Source organism: Callithrix jacchus, chromosome 2 (assembly GCF_049354715.1).
Source record: "Callithrix jacchus isolate 240 chromosome 2, calJac240_pri, whole genome shotgun sequence".
Classification (NCBI taxonomy): domain Eukaryota; kingdom Metazoa; phylum Chordata; class Mammalia; order Primates; family Cebidae; genus Callithrix; species Callithrix jacchus.
Window position 1 is genome coordinate 113,392,046 of NC_133503.1, and position 15,275 is coordinate 113,407,320.

Below are 15,275 nucleotides of genomic sequence, written 5' to 3' on the forward strand. Positions count from 1 at the left end.
AAATTCACATGGAACCAAGAGACAGCCCGCATAGCCAAGACAATCCTAAGCAAAAATAACAAAGCTGGAGACATCATGCTACCTAACTTCAAACTATACTACAAGGCTACAGTAATTAAAACAGCATGGTACTGGCACAAAAACAGAGATATAGACAAATGGAACAGAACAGAGGCGTGGGAGGAAATGCCACACATCTACAACCATCTGATCTTTGACAAACTGACAAAAACAAGCAATGGGGAAAGGATTCCCCGTTTAATAAATGATGTTGGGAACACTGTGCAGAAAACAGAAACCGGACCCCTTCCTGACAACTTAGACTAAAATTAACTCCAGATGGATTAGAGACTTAAACGTATGACCTAATACCATCAAAAACCCCAGAAGAAAACCCAGGCAAAACCATTCAGGACATAGGCATAGGCAAGGGCTTCATGACTAAAACACCAAAAGCATTGGCAACAAAAGCCAAAATAGACAAATTGATCTAATTAAACTTCAGAGCTTCTGTACAGCAAAAGAAATGATCATCAGAGTGAACTGGCAACCAACAGAATGGGGAAAAAAAATTTGCAATCTACCCATCTGACAAAGGGCTAATATCCAGAATCTACAAACAACTAAAACAGATCTACAAGAAAAAAAGAACCCATTCAAAAGTGGGTAAAGAACATGAACAGACACTTTTCAAAAGAAGATATATATGAGGCCAGCAAACATATGAAAGAATGCTCATCATCACTGGTCATTAGAGAAATGCAAATCAAAACTACATTGAGATACCATCTCACACCAGTTAGAATGGCGATCATTAAAAAATCTGGAGACAACAGATGCTGGAGAAACAGGAACACTTTGACACTGTTGGTGGGAGTGTAAATTAGTTCAACCACTGTGGAAGACAGTGTAGTGATTCCTCAATGACTAAAACCAGAAATATCATCTGACCCAGCAATCCCATTACTTGGTATATACCCAAAGAAATATAAATTATTATATCATAAAGATACATGCACATGTATGTTCACTGCCCCACTATTCACAATAGCAAAGTCACGGATCAACCCAAACATTCCAGAATGATAGACTGGATAAGGAAAATGTGAGTACATATACACCATGGAATACTGTGCAGCCATAAAAAGGAACAACATCATGTCCTTTGCAGGGGCCTGGATGGAGCTGGAAGCCGTTATCTTCAGCAAACTCTTAACACAGGAACAGAAAACCAAATGCCACATGTTCTCACTTATAAGTGGGAGTTGAACAAAAAGAACATATGGACACAGGGAGGGGAACAACACACTCTGGGCCTGTTAGGTAGGGAGAACATCAGGATAAATAGTGTGATGATTAATGCTGAGTATCAACTTGATTGGATTGAAGGGTACAAAGTATTGATCCTGGGTGTGTCTGTGAGGGTGCTGCCAAAGGAGATTAACATTTGAGTCAGTGGGATGGGGAAGGCAGACCCACCCTTAATCTGGTGGGCAAAAATCTAATCAGGTGCCAGCTAATATAAAACAGGCAGAAAAATATGAAGAGGCAAGACTGGCCTAGCCTCCAGCCTACATCTTTATCCCATGCTATATGCTTCTTACCTTTAAACATTGGACTCAAGTTCTTTAATTTTGAGACTTGGAATGATTCTCCTTGTTCCTCAAGCTCACAGCCTATTGTGGGACCTTGTAATCATGTAAGTTAATACTTAATAAACTCCCATATATATGTGTGTGTGTATATATGTGTGTATGCATATATATATGGGCACACACACAGACACTCACGCACATGTATCCTATTAGTTCTGTCCCTCTAGGGAACCCTAATTCAAATACCTGATGCATATGAGGCTTAATACCTAGGCAATGGATTGACAGGTTCAGCAAACCACCATTGCACACGTTTACTTATGTAACAAACTTGCATGTCCTGCACATGTACCCCAGAACTTAAAATAAAATTAAAAATAATCCTCATTTTAATCATGTTTTTTTCCTTACTCTTTCTTAATGGAATATTTCTTTTTATGTAATTGATGAGAAATGATGATGGAAAAGAAAAGTCAAAAAGAACACTATCATTTAGTGAGCACTCAATAAATATATTTTAAATAATATCTTTTAAGAGTCCAATTAAAGTAGCATGTTTGAATTTTAGAGATGAACTTTCACCAACTTAAGTATCTTTTTTAAATTATTTAATAATGTCTCTCTAAAATCACTTACAAATGTGACCAATTTTTTAGCATAATATGCAAATATGATTGTCATCCTAAGTAGACCAGAAGACTTGTAGTTCTTGTGGAACAAGATAATCATATACTATGTGTGTTTCCATATAAAAGTGTGATAAAAGGATTTGATAAAGAAGATTCTTAGGAATAATTACGTGGATTTTTCAGCAGTACTCAAATCCCTGTTTTGTGCTCCAGAAATAAGAAATTGTACAATCAGGCTATCTAAATAATAAGAAAACAAGAAAAATAAAGAAAAAATAAAAATCATTCAAGGTTAGAAATGTTAAACAGAGAAAAATGAATGACAAAATAGAGCTATGATCTCTTTACCAGTTCTTAAAAATGTTGAAGTTGGATTGTCAAATAAATATTCAAATATTTTAATATCCTCCCCAACACATTTCAGTATTTCCCTGAACCAATTTTATGTACATGTAATTTTTATTTGTGTCAAACACCTGCATGTTATAAATATATTAGCACAAAAACCTATTTTGAGGATTTTATTAAATCAGAAGTATGTACTAGTGCACTTCCATTTAGTTGAAGAAGTTAGTACAAGAATTGTTGGCTAGTTATGGTACAAAACTGAGCCAGGAAAAACATTCATTTATTTATATACTGTAGCACCTGAAAATGTTTCATTTACACTGTGCCCAGAACCACAAAATTTATCAAATAAATTTCCAGACTCTCCCATCCAAGTAAAGCCTAGATGTCCAAAGACACTGTAAAAGTTAGATTAATTTTTTAAATAAAAAAAAATTAGCAGTGCATAATTGTACCTAAAAACAAAAGAAGAAATTATACTTTGTAAATGGTGAAAATAATAATAAAGTATAGAAGATTTTGTAAAATAAAGTATCTTACACAGAAATTGAGGAAATAATCCAAAGAAACTTTTATGCAAAAAAAAATCAAGACTATATATGATAAAGCTAAAAAGCCAGAGGGCCCAGGCATAAAACAAGTTTATATTATTGTAACAAACATGTAAGATGACCTGAAATTTTTTTATTTTTAAATTACTATTTATTTATAATACTTAGAATCAGCCTGTTTATTTAATATGGAAAAAAAAATATGTCATCAGATCATGGAGGATGGGAGGCAGGAGTAGATTGCAACTTTGACTCAACAGACAGAGCAGTGTGTAGAGGCTGCATCATGATATTTTCTCCAGAACAATTGCAGGAATAAATCAGGAAACCTGAGAGGACCCACACACACTCTAAAGGAAGTGGGTTGCTCCTGCAGGAACTGGGAGATACCCAAATACTGTGAGTGCCCAAGCTTTTGGAAATGGGAAAGGGAGGTCAACCACCCCGAACACACATTCCTCACTGGGTAAACTGAAGGTCTAGATTACGGGAGAAGATTCCGACCTTACCTGGAGCTCAGTCTATTCAGAGCTGAGGGAAATATAGGAGTAGAAGAAGCAGTGGGAAAAGCCCCTCACTGGGCCTCCTAGCAAACCATTTCTGCCTTGTCTCAAAGGGGTCCTTTGGCAGGGCAGCTAGAGGCACTGGGAAAAGACCACAGGGAGAAGGTAATCTCCAGCTGAACTTATTAATAATTTGAACTGATTGAGAAGTCTGCTGGCCAGAACTCAGGAGAGGGCATGAATCTAATTTGCAGACTCCACAGCCAGGGAAAGAAGGAAAGCCAAACTTGCTTTTGCAGCTGGGAGGTAGATAGCCTGGGGCAAGTTCTCACCGGTGCTCATCCACTGCCTGGAAACAGACTTGGTGCTGTTAGGAGGGAAACAGTGAGAGTGAGACTGGCCCTTCAGATTGTGTGAGAACTGGTGAGGCCTGTGACTGCTGGCTTTCCTCCACTTCCCTGACAACCTGTGTGACACAGTAGGGGCAGCCATAATCCTCCTAGGAACATAACTCCATTGAACTAGGAACCTCGCTCCCATCTCCCACAGCAGCTGCAGCAAGACCTGCCCAAGGAGAGTCTGAGCTCAGACGTGCCTAGCCCTGCCCCCACCCAATAATCCTTCCCTACCCACCCTGGTAACTGAAGTCAAAGGGCATATACTCTTGGGAGTTCTAGGGTCCTACTCACTGCCTGTTCCTCCCCATACTACCACAGCTGAAGCTCTCTGGAAAGCTCAACCTCACAGCATGGGGCCAACCAGCACAAAAATAATGGAATAAACCACCACAGCTAAGAACCCATAGAGTCCATTTCACCCCCTTGCCACCTCCACCAGAACAGGTGCTGGTATCCACAGCTGAGAGATCCACAGACGGTTTACATCACAGGACTCTGTGCAGACAACTCCCAGTACTAGATCGAAGCCTGACAGATTTGCTGGGTGGCTAGATCTAGAGAGAGATAACAATCACTACAGCTCAGCTCTCAGGAAGCCACATCCATAGGAAAAGAAGAAGGATACAACATCAAGGGAACACTCCATGAGATCAAAGAATCTGAACAACAGCATTCAGCCTGAGACCTTCCTTTTAACAGAGCCTACCCAAATGAGAAGGAAACAGAAAACCAACTATGGTAACACGACAAAACAACGTTGGTTAACACCCGCAAACTAGCTCACCAGCAATAGACCCAAACCAAGAAGGAATCCTCGATTTATCTGAAACATAATTCAAGATATAAGTTATTAAGCTAATCAGGGAGGCACCAGAGAAAGTCGAAGCACAATGTAAGGAAATTAAATGATACAAGAAGTGAAAGGAGAAATATTCAATGAAATAGACAGCATAAATAAAAAACAATCAAAGCTTCAAGAAACAAAAGACATGCTTTCAGAAATGCAAAGTGCTCTGGAATGTCACAGCAATAGAATCAAACAAGTAGAAGAAATTCAGAGCTCAGAGATAAGGTCTTTGAATTAACCCAATCCAACAAAGACAAAGAAAACAATATGAAAATATGAACAAAGCCCAGCTGAGAATCAAATCAAGAACTCAACACCTTTTACAATAGCTGCAAAATAAAATAAAATACTTAGTAATATAGCTAATCGGAGGTGAAAGACTTCTACAAGGAAATCTACACAACACTGCTGAAAGAAATCATAGATAACACAAACAAATGGAAATACATCCCATGCTCACGAATGGATAGAATCAATATTGTGAAAATGACCATACTGCCAAAAGCAATCTACAAATTCAACCCAATTCCCATAAAAATACCATAATCATTCTTTACAGAATTAGAAAAAAACAATTCTAAAATTCGTATGGAACCAAAAAGGAGCCCTCATAGCCAAAGCAAGAGTAAGCAAAAGTAACAAATCTGGAGGCATCACACTACCAAATTTCAAACTATACTATAAGGCCACATTCACCAAAACAGTGTGGTACTGGTATAAAAATAGGCACATAGACCAATGGAACAGCATAGAGAACCCAGAAATTAACCCAGATACTTACAGCCAATTGACTCTTCGAAAAAGCAAACAAAACATAAAGTAGGGAATGGATATCCTTTTTAACAAATGGTGCTGGGATAATTGGCTAGCCACATGAAGGAGAATGAAATTGAATCCTCATCTCTCACCTTACAGAAAAAATCAACTAAAAATGGATTAAGGACTTAAACCTAAGTCCTGAAACCATAAAAACTCTAGAAGATAACATTGGAAAAACCCTTCTAGACATTGGCTTAGGCAAAGAGTTCATGACCAAGAACCCAAAAGCAAATGGAATAAAAACAAAGACAATTAGGTGAGACTTAATTAAACTAAAGAGCTTTTTCATGGCAAAAGGAATAGTCAGAAGAGAAAACAGAAAACCCACAGAGTGGGAGAAAATATTCAATCTATACATCTGACAAAGGACTAATATTCAGAATCTACGATGAACTCAAACAAATCAGCAACAAAAAACCAAACAATCCCATCAAAAAGTGGGCTAAGGACATGGATAGACAGTTCTCAAAAGAAGATATCCAAATGGCCAACAAACATGAAAAAATGCTCAACATCACCAATGATCAGGGAAATGCAAATCGAAACCATAATACAATACCACCTTACTCCTGTAAGAATAGCCATAATCAAAAAATAGCAGATGTTGGCATGGATGCGGTGAACAGGGAACACTCTACACTGCTGGTGGGAACATAAACTAGTACAATCACTATGGAAAACAGTGTGGAGATTTCTTAAAGAACTAAAAGTAGAACTACCATCAGATCCAGCAATATCACTACTGGGTATCTACCCAGAGAAAAAGAAGTCATTAAAAGAAAAAGATATTTGCACACACATGTTTATAGTGCACAATTCTCAACTGCCAAAGTGTGGAACCAACCCAAATGCCCATCAATCAAAGAGTGGATAAAGGAACTATCATATATATGTAGATATGTATAAAATGGAATACTACTCAACCATAAAAAAGGAATGAATTAATGGCATTCACAGAGACCTGAATGAGATCCAAGACTATTATTCTAAATGAAGTAACTCAGGAATGGAAAATCAAACATTATATGTTCTCACTCATAAGTGGGAGCTAAGCTTTGAAGATCCAAATGAATAAGAATGACACGTGCACTTTGCGGACTCGGGGGAAAGGGTGGGAAGGGGATGAGGGATAAAAGACTACAAATAGAGTGCAATGTATACTGCTTGAGTGATAGGTGCACCAAAATCTCACAAATCACCACTAAAGAACTCATGTAACCAAACACTACCTGTTCCCCAATAACCTATGGAAATAAAAAAATCAAAAACAAATAAGTAAATAATAAAAAAGTTATGTCACCTAAACGCATGCTTGCATCCACAAGGATAGAGCCTATCTAAAGTTTCATCTCTATACTTTAGTAGTTCATAACTGGGGTGACTTTGCCCCCCAGGAGACATGAGGCAATGTTTGGAGACTTTTTTTTTAAACAACAGAAATTTCTTTTCTTTTTTTTAATTGCATTTTAGGTTTGGGGGTACATGTGAAGAACATGCAAGATTGTTGCATAGGTACACACATGGCAGTGTGATTTGCTGCCTTCCTCCCCATCACCTATATCTGGCATTTCTTTCCATGCTATCTCTCCCCAACTCCCCACCCCCCGCTGTCTCTCCCCTATTTCCCCCGGACAGACCCCAGTGTGTGATGCTTCCCTCCCTGTGTCCATGTGTTCTCATTGTTCAACACCCACCTATGAGTGAGAACATGTGGTGTTTGATTTTCCGTTCTTGTGTCAGTTTGCTGAGAATGATGGTTTCCAGATTCATCCATGTCCCTACAAAGGAGATGCTTTTGGTTATCACAACCAGGGGACAGAGGTAGGGCTACTAGCAACTAGTGGGCAGTCAGGAATGCTGCTAAACATCGTACAAGGCAACGTCAACAGCACCAAGAATTATCCAGTCCAAAATGTCAATAGCACCAATGCTAGACATTGCCACACATATAGAAGCCTTTTTTAAAAAAAACCCCTCCCTGGGTCAAGCAACAATGAACAGAATAGCAAGATCAAGGAAAACGAACCAGGGTTGTCTGTAAGGAATCACTTGGAAGAGGACAATGTATTACATGAGTACATAATTGGCCTGTCTAATATGTCAAGACAATACAGAGCACCCTTTTTGTTGGTTAACACATATTGCTTCTCATACCTGCATCCTTAGGACCTCTACTTGGCTAAAAGTTATTATCTTCTAATCTCTATGTGTTTCTCTTTTTTAATTTTTATTATGGATATGTTCATACACACATAGAATATAATAGAATAATGTGGACATCACCTAGCTTTAAAAAATATCAACATTGGGTCATTTTTAATTCATCTAGGCTTCTACCACTTTTTTATTAGTTTTCCTAGGGCCTCTAAAAGCAAATCTCAGACAACATATTATTTCACTCAGTAATATTTCAGTTTCTCCCCTAAATATTTACTGCTGAAGAAAGGTGCTCAGGATAAACTGGGTATCATCAACCTGGAAAGTGGGCAACAATACCAAGAAATTAATCAGATAAAGCAAGGAGGTGAGAGGAAAGACCAAAGGAAGAGCCCAGATCCAGAAGGAAGAAAGGTAAGCCCTTCATGTCTATAAGAAGTGAGCCAAGGGATACACACCAAAATATGGTAAAGGTGAAAGCATTTATGGTAGCTGCAGTCAGATAAAGATCCAACAGCTAAGATCCATATAGAAACTAAGGTAGAGTGAGATGCTATAACATAGATGCCAATAATAAGCCAAGTGTTGGATCAGGAATGTTGGTAAGTCCCAATGCTTCTGCCAACTCTAGCAATTTGATAGGTACATATAGGGGCTACAATAATGATTCTGGCACTCCAAGAAGAGGGAAAAATCCAGGATGAGTGGGGAATAGGCAAAAGGTAGCAACTATACCACAGAGCTGTCTTATATTATCTGAGACTAAAGTAATAAAACCTGGAGAGGAAGCAAAGCTTCCATGTAAAAGTCAAGCATTACCAGAGAATTCAGGAAGCCACAGTGAAGTCTGGTCTGCTCCTTGGCATTCTGCCTACATAGGTGTCCCTACATTCACAAGTTTAGTCAAAAATTACCTAGAACCTAAGAGCTACATACCTTGCAAGTGTGCTATTAGTATGTCAAAATAAAAGTATGAAGCTAAGACTCTGCATGTGTCACATGTGTACTTTTGGGAAGGATTAAGCCACTGGTTGAAATCAAACATGTTCAACTCATAAACATACAGACCAGAGATAAGACATGTACACTTGCTCTTCTGCTCTCCAAAGAGCAGCCTGAATATTCTTTTCAAAATTCAAATATAATTATGCCATATCATGCTTAAAATCCTTCAGTGATACCCACTTTGCTCCCAAATGAAGTCCCAAATCTTAGCACACAGCCCGACCTGCCCTTATCCACTTTCCTTCCTCTAATGACACAGCACTCTGCCTTACTCTCCATCTACATTGGCCTTCTCTTCCTTTCACAAATAATAATGTTCTTGTTATGCTCCAGGCACTGTGTTAAGCATTTTACATACATTCCACTTAATTCCCTCAAAATCTTATAGCTTAGGTGTAATTATTGTCTCAACAAGAGAGGCCAGTATCTTGCCATGAAGAGCCAAGTACAGTGTCTAATAAAAGCTTCACTACACATGCTTCAACTATAACCCTCTGCAATAAAAATTTGTCTAAAGTATAAGAAATTTGATTTTAGATCACAAGCAAGCACTAGTCTCAAATAATTGGGTCATAATTTTTTTTTTAAGTTAGCTATAAAAATACCATAATGCCCCAACTTGATCCAGATAAGACCTCTGATCATCTGTAGTTTTGAACTAGAAGTTGGCTTAAAACATTGAAATAAAAAGGCTAAAAGGCCTATGGTGAAATCCATGAACTTTATATGATAGGACAAGAAGTTACATATAGGCTTCAACAATTAGGTGAACCATATCATGATAAATTACAGGTGGACACAATAGCCAACGAGAAGTAAGAGCTGATAGACAATTTAGAGAGTAGGCCAGACCTTGTCTTCTTTATAATTCTTCCATACAATCTGAAAGCATTTGATTTTAGTAAGTGGTAATATAATATACTCAACAATGTGTCAATGCATCACAGCTTAATTCAATATTTGAGATTCATAAAGCTAACCCTGAATCAAATAGGATTTAAGCTGGGAAAGTATTGTGCAAATATTTTCATTCTAAATAATTAAAATAGAAGTTTTGATATTTACAGATTTAAGCTTAAGTTATTTTTTAAATTCTGCATTATCTCTATGACACTGGTTAAACGGAGTGTTGCTGTGCAATATAATGGCTAGCCATCTGCAAAACCGGAAAAGCCAAATTTCTTTGAGAATTCACTGTCCTAAGTAAAGGACATGAGTTTTTTCTGTTAATGGAGACATATATGACAACTGCATCTATGTTGGAACATGTGTTTATAAGTTAAAACACAAAGCATGAAGAATTTAGAACAATTTTATAAATGTCAGGAAGTAAAAAAATCTTGTGAATTTTAGATTCATTTATTGAGGAAAACAATATACATTGATTTCTTTTCTCTGTGCTATTGCCAGTTTTAACAATCACATTATATGTATGCATGTGTGTTTCTAATATTTATCGTTTAATTGCAAAAGTACTGAAAATTCCTTGTACATACTTTTGAAAATGCAGAATAGGGCAGAGAAAAACTTTAAATACCACAACACAAAGATGGCTATTCCTGCTAAAGACTCTGATATATGTTCTTCTAGGTATATAGAACAAGTATATCTAAGCTATAGATATAGATACATAGAGAGAAAGAGAGAATATAGATTATATATATTCTCTTTTATACATATATTCTCTCTATATATTCTTTTATAAAACTATGAAAAGATTGTAAAAACTTTTGTGTAATTTTTTTAAATGTAACAACTTTTCATGTTCTTATTTTTCTAGAACAAGGTTTTTAAATAGCTACGTGTATATATTTATTGTAACCTAACTCAAGAATTTTTTAACATTGGTGGAATATAAAATACGAATAAATATTAACCCTCCTAGCATAATATTAGTTTAATCTGATTTTTATCATTATTAAAAGGCAAAACAACTTACTTTCTATTGTAAATTAGAATAATTTGAAATGTGAGACTTGAATTTAAATACATATTCAAATTGTTTTATGGATTAAGAACAGTATAGCATTCAGATTTTTCAACCAAATAATATGATATTCTGGAAACATGGAGCCAAAAGTATATTTTTGCAGGTTTAAAATATAATGATTAGATTGATGAGGATTGTAAAGACTTTCTTTTAAGTAAGAAAAATAAATAGCCCACAGAAGTCAGAGCCAATCAGTATTACTTTTAAGGGGATTCGTTATGAGGGAGGAAAATCATAATTCTCCAAAAGAAGCAGAAGAGGAAATGACAGAGCATGTAAATTATAGCAATTTTTAAGGTTTGTATTTTGAAATAATTTTAGACTTACAGAAGCATTACAGAGAAGGTACCATTTCCTTTAATCTTCCAATCTTAGTATTTTACATAATCATGGTACATTTATCAAAACTAAGTTATTAAAATGGGTACAACACTATTAACCAAAGTTCAGATTTCACCAGTTTTTCCAGTAAATGGCCTTTTTCTGTTCCAGGATCCAAAGCAGTTTACTATGTTGCACTTAGACTTGATACCTCCTTAGTTTCCTCCAGTCTCTGAGAGTCCCTCTGTTATTCCTTGTTTTTCATGACTTTACAGCTTCTGAAGAGCACTGCTGTGGTATATATTTTGTAGGCTGTTACACAGTTTGGGCTTGTCTGATGTTTTCTCATGATTATACCAGGGTTAGGAATCCTTGACAAGAATACTCTACGGATGAAGTGCCCCTCTCATCATTGATATGTACTTGGAAGTACATATCAATATGATTTATTACTGGTGATGGTAAATGATATGGTTTGGATCTGTGTCCCCACCCAAATCTCATGTGTAACTGTAATCCCCAGTGTTGTAGATGGGGTCTGGTAGTAGGTGACTGAATCATGGTGTTGGTTTCTCATGAAAGGTTTAGCACCATCCCCTCCATGCTGTTCTTGTGATCCGTGAGTTATCATGAGATCTGGTTGTTTCAAAGCATGTAGCACCTCCCGCTTCTCTCTCTTCCTCCTGCTCGCCCCATGTGAAGATGCCTGCTCCAGCTTTGCCTTCTGCCGTGAGTCAAAGCTCCGTGAGACCAAAAGCAGATGCTGCCATGCTTCCTGTATAGGCTGTGGAACCATCGGCCAATTAAACCGCTTTTCTTAAAAATTACCTAGTATCCAGGCTGAGACAGTAGAATCGCTTGAACCGGGGAGGCAGAGGTTGCAGTGAGCCAAGATTGCACCACTGCACTTCAGCCTGGGCGAAAAGAGTGAGACTCCATCTCAAAAAAAAAAAAATTATCCAGTCTCATGTATTTCTTTATAGCAATGTGAGAACGAACTAAACAGTAACTTTGATCACTTCATTAAGATAATGTCAGCCAGGTTTCTGACTATAAAGTTACTATTTTTCCCTTTCCATATTATTTTCATTAGAAATTACTAAATCCAGACAACACTAAAGAAGGAAAAATTAAGCACTGCATCCTGAAGTGGAAAGAATCTAACTCTCTAATTATGTGGTTAATTTTTCTGAAAACCAGCTCCCATCCTGAAGTGGTCTTGCCCTGACCTTCTAAGCATACAAAAGACAGTAAATTCCAAATGTTTTAGGAGCTCTGTGCCAGAAACAAAGACCAAATAGTTAGTTTTTATTATCCCACAAAACTCCACACCAATTGGAAGTCATTCCACATTCACACTCCCCTTACTCTCTTGCAATTTATAATCTACAGTTTGTCTCATGGATTTGTATATTTTGGACATTTCTAATAATGGAGTCATACAATATGTGGCCTTCTATATCTGCTGCTTTCATTTAGTGTAATGTTTTCAAGGTTCTTCCATATTGCAATGTGTATCATTACTTTATTCATTTTTATGGCAGAATACTATTCTATTATACGGATATGATACATTTTATTTATCCAATCATCAGTTGATGAACATTTGGAATGTTTCTACCTTTTGACTACAATAATAAAAAATGCTACTGTAAACATTAGTGTAAAAGTTTTTATGAAATCCAATGTATGTATTTTTTTCTTTCATGCTTATGCTTTTAGTGTCATATCTAATAAATAATTGCCTAATCCAAGGTCAGGAAGATTTATGTCTGTTTTTTCTAAGAATTTTATGGCTTGAGCTCTTACATTTACATCTTTGATCCATTTTGAGTTGAGTTTTGCTTATAGGTAGGGGTCGAACTAACCTTACTTTCTTGTATACCGATATCTAATTGTCCCAACACTACTTTTTTAAAGGACTATTCTTTTTCATTTGAATATTCTTGAAATCCTTGCTGAAAATCAATAAACTATAAATGTAAGTTTTATTTCTGGATTCTCGATTGTTTCATTGACCAATGAATGTATCTATCCTTAAATCAGTACCACACTGCTTTGACTATTGTTTTTCAGTAAGTTTCAAAACCGAGAAGAGTCTGTGCTGAACTTTTTCTTTTTCGAGATTATATTGGCTATTCTTGGTTCCTTGCATTTTCATATGAATTTTAAGATTACTTTGTCAATTCCTGCAAAAAAGGGCATCTAGGATTTTGATAGAATTGCACTGAATCTATAGATCAGATCTACTCAGCCATAAAAAGGAACCAAATAATGGCATTTGTAGCAACCTGGATGGAATTGGAGACTCCATCTATGTGAAGTAACTAAGGAATAGAAAACTTAACATCCTATGTTCTCACTCATTAAGAGGGAGCTAAGCTGTGAGGATGCAAAGCCATTAAGAATGATACAATGAGCTTTGTGGTTTCAGGCAGAAAGGGCAGGAAGAGGTAGTGAAGGATTAAAAAACTACACATTGGGTACAGAGTACACTGCTTGGGTGATGGGCGCAATAAAGTCTCAGAAATCGCTACTAAATAATTTATCCATGTAACCAAATACCACCTGTTCGCCAAAAACCTATCAAAATAAAAATAAAATAAAATGATCAAATCAAGCCATTCAACATATCCACCTTGCTTGCTTATCACTTTTTGTGGTGAAACATTTGAAATTTACTCTTAGTTATATTGAAATGTACCTTATTATTAACTATAGTTACCCTGCTGTGCAATGGTTCACAAAAGTTATTCCTCCTGTCTATCTGAAAGGTTATATCCTTCAACCAGCAATTCCCCATTGTCTCCCTCTCTGCCTACTCCCAGCCTCTGGTAGCCATCATTCTATTCTCTACTATTATGAGTCCAACCTTTTTAAGATTCCGCATATAAGTGAGATCATGCTATTTGTATTTCTGTGCCTGGTTTATTTTCCTTAGCATAATGTCCTCCAGGTTTATCCACATTGTTGCAAATGACAGAATCTCTTTCATGTTAAGACTGAATAATATTCCATTATGTATATATAGCAAATTTTCTTTATTCATCTGTCCATGGATACTTAGGTTGATTCCATATCTCCACTATTGTGAATAATGCTACAATGAATAGGGGAGTGCAGATATTTCTTTTTTTTTTTTTTTTTTTAACCGACCCACCCAGCCCCCTCCTAGGGCTAAAGCATTTTCTCTGCCATAGATGAAGCTGGGCATGAGCGGGGTGGGGGGTGGAGTGCAGATATTTCTTTGACATACTGATTTCATTTCCTTTGCACATATACTCAGAAATGGGATTGCTGAATCACCAGGCAATTCTATTTTACATTTTTGAGGACCCACTACACAATTTTCTATAATGGTCATACTAATTTACATTACCATCCACAATGTATAAAAGCACCCTTTTCTCTGGATCCACCACAACACTTGTTTTCATCTTTTTTATAAAAAAAAAATCCTAACAGGTTTGAGGTGAAATTTCATTGTAGTTATAATTTCTATTTCCCTAACAATTAGTGATGCTGGGCATTTTTTCATGTACCAATTAGCCATTTGTGTGTCATCTTTGATAAATGTCTTTTCAGGTCCTTTGCCCATTTTAAAAATATTTTGAGTTCCTTATACATTTTGGGTATGAACCCCTTTATCGGAGGTATGGTTTGCAAATATTTTCCCCCCTTCTATGGGTTTTCTCTCTATTTTGTTAATCATTTCCTTTGCTGTGCAGGTTTTTCAGTTTGATTACATCCCAGTTGTCTGTTTTGCTTTTGTTGTCTGTGCTTCCATGGTCATATTAAAAAACTTTTTTAATATGCAGTCAGATAGAAGGAATATATTAATGTTTGATAGTAATATAGGGTAACTATAGTTAAACAAAAATATATTGTATTTGGATGATAGACACCCTAAATACATGTAAAAAAAATTTCTCATGTACCCATAAATTTGTACTAATAAACTTAGTCAATTGGTTTCTTTTTTTTTTTTTTTTTTAAGATGGGGTTTCACCATGTTAATCAGGCTGGTCTTGAACTCCCAACCTCAGGTGATCCACCCGCCTTGGCCTCCAAAGTGCTGGGATTACAGGCGTGAGCCACCACGCCTGGCCACT